We start from the raw sequence: 7,477 nt of genomic DNA, 5'->3' as shown, positions 1-7,477 counted from the left end.
GACTTCATTCATTCACAAATTCTTTACCTATATGTATACCCTGTACTCCTGGGCTTCTCACTCAGTAAGACAAGAACACAGGTCACCGGCCAACTGACTTCTCAATGGCTGAATTCATTTTGCTTCAATGCCTGCCTGGTTTTGCATTTCCTTCATTCATTGGAAGAGACTATTATTTCCTTTTCCAGAGGTTGCTGGAGTTGAGAAAGTCAATTTGCTGCAGGGGGACAGTGTGCTCATGGGGGGGCAAATGAGCCCAGTGCATCATGTTCCTACATACCTTACTCATTGTGGAGACATTGGCAGCGCTGTTAAATCCCTGTAGCTCATAGGGATAATGAAGAGAACTGTGTGGGAGGAAGCTTTAGCAAGCTCAAGAGCTGAATTCAGTGTTGCTGTAACATTTTTGGAACTGTGAAAATAAGACACATGTACATTTTCAGACAGACTTTTAAATGGCAGCATAAAACAGCTGTTTCTGCCATAGGCTGGGTTTGTGGATTTTATAACTGTAAAAAATTAGAGGATGCCTCATGTATAAAATACTGACTCAGTTCTGTGAGTCACCCTTCCACCCCCACACCCACCCCCACACCCCCACTCCCCACAACACACAAGGTGACTGTGTCCTGTGTCTATTGCTTTTAATATCATGCAAACTGGCCAGGTATCAGAGGGAGAATGGTGTCACCAGCTTCTCCTACTTTTCAAGCTGCCAAGTCAGATGGCCCTTGCCTGGCCTTGGAGTTGTTCTTCATAAAGGCTTCAGATTAGAACTGAACACTTCCGAAACACTTACAAGAGTGTTTCTTGGTGCCTGGTTGAAGCTGAAAGGAAAAATTATGAAAGGAGAAATCCGGGCAAGCCAAGCCTAAACTAAAGTTGGATTTGTATTTTGATGTGCCATCTCAGAGAATTTACTGTACTGTTACCTCTGCTAAATACTTAGATCCATGCTAATATAATTTCTAAAATACTTTTGTGCTATATAGTCAGAGCAACAAATTTAGCACTGATTTTACTAGGTTTTTTCAGTGTTTATTTAAACATTTTCATATGAGCTAGTCTTGCTCTCAAAGCAGGTATTTAGTTTTTTTGAGGACAAGTGCCATGTTTTATATTTGTCCTGTTTTCTCTATAATCCCTGACACCTAGTTGGACACATATATCATTTGATTCTTACCTGTCAATTGTCACAAACTAGCAACCCACAAATTTGTCTTGTTCAATTCTTTTCGGGGTTTTTTTTTGTTTTGTTCCAGTGCAATGTTGTAAAAGGTAATTAGGAAGATGTCACATGAGGTCATAATATAAGCAACAGAGTCTGGACGTTATATACCTGGCCACTTCATATGTGTATGAGTCGCTACCACTGCTCTAAGCTCATGTGCTTGGAGTTTTCTTTCCATTACCCATTCCCTACCTAAGTCCTAAGAGCAGTGGTGAGAACTGCAAGGTGCAACTCTAGTCCCATCTCCTCCGTGAAACCTTCTGACATGACACCCACAAGGATCTCTGCCTCTGAGCTCCACCATCACCTAACCTCACTGTACTTCATTCGGTAGCTAGTACATATGTTTTGCTCTTCTCTGTAAGTATCCATGTATATATGTTCTCTCTTGCCAGTTAAGTTGTAGATCCTTTTCGAACAGACTCTAATACCACTTTGTAGCCCCAGTGGTGTCCTGTACAGAGTATGTACTAAATATGTGTTTGTGGGTTAAGTGATATTGATGCTCTCAGAGACAGTCATATATCATAGGCACTTTCCTGGGAGGACTTGGCCAATCTTATGGCCACATTGCTCCCACCCTAATCTCCATTTAGCATTTTATTACAGTCATAGATCTCCTTTTACTTTCTATCCTTTATAATCATTATCAATAAAAGTATAAGCCCCTAAGACACCTCCAAATCTTGACTCTCCTTTATCCTCTCCAAAGGACTCTATTTATTTGTTAAACATCTGCCAGCTTTTTCTTGAGATCACCGGATGTTTTCCAGAATTAGTTCAATTGCAGGAGACAGACTGTAGGAAGAACGATATTAGACACATCTAGTAATGTTATGTTCCATAATATAACAGATAATTATTCAGGACCTACTCTGTGCAATGCACTGAGTAAACGCCACTGGCAATTCGTGACTCCTGCTCTAAGGTGCTTCAGTCTAGTTGGAGAAATACTACACACCCACATGAAATGCACAAATAATTCAAGACCCTCTGTTTAGTACTTAAATGTCAGTAAGTGCTATGAATTCCAAGGACGGCGATGTCTTTAAAGAGCAGGGGAGTGTTTCAGGAGGAGGCAGAGTTAGTTCTGGGCCTTTAGCATGAATACATTTGTCGAGGTGAAATTGAGTAGAGAAGATGCACCAAGAATGTGGGGACTCCATGCAGTGGGAAGGCTTAAAGTTTTAGAGTTATAGATATTCTAACACTTAACTATTATGTCACAAGTTTCTGAGTCTCATTCCTTATTTGAAAAATACCATTTGTCATTGTCATGAGGATTAATGCACAAAGTATGAAAGTGTCTGGTAGAGTGTTTGATGCACAATAGGTGAACAATAATTGCTTTTTAGCTTTATAGCAACTGTTAGAAGTGATCAAAACAAGTATATGGGTATTAACAATATTGTGCATTATGATTTTTCTTAATACATGTCAATATGGCAAATGAAAATGGTATTGAATATTTTAATTTGTATTCCTTGAGTCCTGATGCAGTTAACATTTTTTTAGAAATTGGCTGTATCCCTTCTTTCTTGAATTGTCTACGTTCTTTGCCCATTTTCCTATTGGCATATATATTTGTCTTACTAATTTGCAGTAACTGTTTATTATGGACATCAGCTATTGATTAACTAAAATTTTATAAATATTTTTTTCCTAATGGTAGCTTTTCCATCTTCTTAAGGGAACTTTCTGAGGTACAAATTTCTTTAAATGTAAAATCTGCTTTAAAAAAATGTTTTTGCCTTCATATATATATATATATATGCCTCCCAAAATTGAAAAAAAAAAGTATGTGAGACAGGGGACAGGATTGTCTAATTGGAACATAATGAGAGTGATAGGACATGAGGTGGGAGAGTTAGGTTTCCTGTTAAGTTACTTGTTGGGTGGCTTAGATAAATGTTTGGGCTTTAAGCAGTAGGCTGAAATGTAGAGGGCAGCATTCATGATTTTTCATCAGATTTGGAAGTTCCTAATTTGGAAAGTACATATGCAGAGGCTCCAGAAGTAGTGGGTGGCAGGAGAGGGCCAATTCTCAGACTCTATTTGTTATGCTTATGTGAGTGAGGTTTTTCTTTTCAATGATTTAAGAACTACTTATATAAAAGCAAGACTTCTAAAATAAGGAAATCCTGAGATACTGAAATCTAAATCTAAAATACTAAATTAAAATTACTGAAAATCCATGAGAACCCCTCCACTACTCTCCAGAGCCAGCAATTCTGAGCAATTATTCTCTGAATCATCCAACTATTTTCCACTCTAGAAACTGGGCATGATAGTGATTCTAATTTTGCCAAGCTGGAAATAAATTATATGCAAAAGCACTGATTAACAGCTAAAGTTTCCTCTGGATCATCAGTTCTTAAGTAATATATTTTCTATAAGCAGCTGCGGTTGGTGAGAGGTGTTTGGTGGTGAGATACACTTTGCTAGTGCCATGTTGTTGTTATTCTCAGAGTAACAATTAAACATAATCGTTTTTCCTGAACAGAATTGTACAGCTAATAAGCCATTTTGGTGAGTGGAAGATGGTGGTGAGGGAGAGCATTTTACAATAATGAGAGAAGCATTTTATAATACTATGCATTCTGCTATTTTAATTTATTGTTATCAATCCTAAACAATAACTAAAAACTATATTTATAGATCAGAGTAAGTATCTTACTTTATCTTTGTTCAAGTTAGAAAAAAGTAGCCAATTGGCCCAAACATTTCAGATCAAGAGGAAAAGTGGAAGGAATTAAGCCTTATAATCAGAAGGCACATTGGAGTTGAGGTCTGTGTTGAAAAACAATGAATTAACCTGAAAAGTCTAGCACAGTTTTCAGAAGACTTTTTACACTCAGGTGGTTAAAGCTGTATCAGATAATTCTACTGCCAAGAATTCCCAGCTTGGTCCTCTTTGTAGAAGGCCAAACCTACTTAACTTAAGAAATAAATATAAGTAGACTGAAAGGGTGCTTACTCAGTTGCGATACTGTGTGACATTTGACATTGTCTTTAAAAGAAGCAGGATAATTATCCCATTGAAGAACAACAGGTGAATCCACTTGAAAAGCCTATAGGGAGTTCTGGTCAAGATAGCAGAATAGGTAAATGCTATGGTCCTCTCCTCCCACGACCACTTCAAAGCTAAAACTAAATTATGGATCAACCTGGAGAACCATCCAAAGACCAGCTGAACAGAAGTTTTGTAACTAAGGATAAAAAGAAGAAGCCATGTCAAGACTGGTAGGAGGTGCAAAGAAGCAAAATATGCTGGCCCGCACCCTTGTGTGATGGTTGAGAATTGGGAGGGATATCTTAGCTAAGCAGTGAGGGGTCCCAGCTCCACACTGGGCTTCCCAGTCCAGAGCACCAGTGCTTGAAGGAAGAGTCCCCACAACATCTCAGTGTGAAAATTAGTGGGGATTCTGTCCATCCAGGTGAGACAGAAGGCTGCTGGAAACCCAGGCATCCTCTTAAAAGACTCACACAGACTCACTCGCTCACACTTACTCTGGGATCCAGCAGAGGCATGGCAGTTCAGAAAGTACTAGAGACACACAGGGAGAGACTGAGTTGGGTGGCTTCAGAGTGAGTGCTGGAAGGACAGGCACCTCTGTCTCTGTGTTGAGCTCACCTCCTATGTAGTCAGTGGGTCGGAGCCACAATTCCAATGTTGAGTCTTTGCCCCACATGGTCAATTCTGAATCTGCGTTAGGCTGGAGAACTCCACTTTCTCCACCTTGATGACCCGGAAATTGTCAGTTTGGCACAAATAAACTCATAAAACTTAAAAAAAAACAAAAACGGGTACTGTTGAAACATTTTTTTTTAACTATTTTGACTATTGAAATAGATTCTGAACTTACGGAAATAATTTGTTTTTTTTTCTTGCGATTTAATGCCAAAAATTTTCATGTGCCTTAAGTATATTACTATATGTTGTCTCCTTTTTAGCTAAAAAAAAAAAAGTCATCTCCAATTGCAGTGGTATGAGACTAGAAATTAATTACATGTAAAAACCTGAAAAATACACAAACGCATGGAGGCTACTAAATAATGAATGAGTCAACAATGAGTTCAAGAAAGAAATCAAAAGCTACTTTGAGACATATGAAAATGAAAACAAAAGAGTCTAAAATCTATGGGTCACAGTGAGAGCAGTCCTAAGAGGGAAATTCATAGCAATACAGGCCTACCTCAAGAAACAAGAAAAATATGGAAAAAAAAAACAATCTAACCTTACACTTAAAGAAACTAGGAAAAGAACGGCAAACAAAGTCCAAAGTGAGTAGAAGAAACGAAAATAAAGATTGGGAATAATAAAGAGCAGAAATAAATGAGAAAAAAAAAGAATAAAGAAAAGCCTATAGGTGTCTTAATTCTTGACTATAATTTTGTTACTCTAAGAGATTCTGATATAATTCAGGTTTACCTTAGATAGGCTTAACTATGGACCACTGTAAACAAGGCTTGATCATTAGTGAAAGCCCTAGTCAAAGTTAGCTGGATATATGTATTAATGGCCAACTGTGTACCCAGCCTGTACTAAGTACTGAGGATGTGAAGACAAATAGTACACGATTCCTACTCTTAGGAATGGTGAATGACAAGCCATGAGACAGAAACACTAAAGTAAATACTATCTCAAGTATACGCCAAATATGAAAAAAGTGGTACAATCAATGCTGTTGGGTGTTAAGTGGAAAGGTTTGTAGTGTTTTCAGAGACAGTAAGTATACATCAATTTAACTAGAGTTGAGGACTTGCACAGAAGAGTGAAATGGGATAACGTTGGTGTGGTGGTTTGCAGCTGAATTGTGGAGGACTTTGGGAGCCAGGATCACTTTAGCTTTGCAGACGACTAAGGTCCATGGAAAGACTTTGAGAAGAAACATCAAATTGCCTTCAATTTAGGAAGATGAACCAGGTAGCAGTGTGTTGGGTGTCAAGTTGGGTGTCAGGAGTACCAAAGACATTAGGAGAGTTGGAACAGTTTAGATGGCAGCTGGCAGAGAATAAGCCAGAAGAGACTAGAAAGAGACATGTGATAGGAATGGAAGAAAGAAGTTCTTGGTGTTTCCTTCCTCCTTGGTTGAATCATAGTTACTGTCTTAGTCAGTTGGGGCTGCTATATAACAAGACACCATAGACCACCATGGACAGGCTGGGATAAACAACAAACATTCATTTTTCACAGTTCTGGAGTTTTGAAGTTGAGATAAGGTACTAGGAGATCCAGTGCCTGCTGAGGACCTGCTTTCTCATTTGCAGACAGCTATTGTATCTTCTCATTGTATCCTCACATGGCCGAGAGAAAATTCTCTCTTGTGTTTCTTTTTTTTTAAAGATTGTTATTGGGGAACTGGGGGAAGGGAACAGACAAGTTGCTGTCCTTTTCTTCTTCAGTCTAATTGTGGAGGATGTCGCTTCACTGGCCCATGCTGGTATTGTGATCATTGCGCCCTTCCTGGCTGAGGCAGATTGGTCGCCAGGCCCTGGATGGCTGCTCACGACAGCTCACAGCGGCTCACGGCAGCTCACGCTGGCTGCCGGCCACTCATGGTAGCTTATGGCAGCCCACTGCAGCAGGTTCTGCAGCCTACACTGTCACCAGCGACTCACGGGCATCCCAGCTCCAGATTGAGCTGTTGTTCACCATCTTAACTGTAGGTGGCACAGCCTCACTGACCCTCATGTGAGATTCAAATGGGGCCCTGCTGCTCAGAGCAGGCTTCCCAAGCCAATTCTTAACCAATGCGCCGCTTGGCTGGCCCCTTGTGCTTCTTTTTATAAGGGCACTAATCTCATTCATCAGGGCTCCATTCTCATGACCTAATTACTTCCCAAAGGCCCCACCTCCAAATACCAACACATTGGGGATTAGGATTTCAACATATGAATTTTGAGGAAACACAAACATTCAGTTACCATAATTATTAGTATTTCTATCATACTACTCTGATTAAATTGCAAATTTCTTGAAGTATTGCCTTGTGTGCAAAGGAGGCTCTGCTGATTTAAATTATGTGTAACCTAATATGTTAAAATTTTTTCACACTGATTATTGCTGTTAATGAAAATCTGTCATTGTATTTCTGAAACTGATGTTGAATAATACTGTATGTCAACGATAATTATATATACATATATAACCTCGGGACATGGAGTAGAGTGCGGGAACGGATTCAATGGAATTGTAATAGATAAGCATGATATTGGGGGTGGGAGGGCAGTGGATGGGGGGAG

Source organism: Hipposideros armiger, unplaced genomic scaffold (assembly GCF_001890085.2).
Source record: "Hipposideros armiger isolate ML-2016 unplaced genomic scaffold, ASM189008v1 scaffold_1313, whole genome shotgun sequence".
Lineage (NCBI taxonomy): Eukaryota > Metazoa > Chordata > Mammalia > Chiroptera > Hipposideridae > Hipposideros > Hipposideros armiger.
This window is presented reverse-complemented; position numbering follows the sequence as displayed.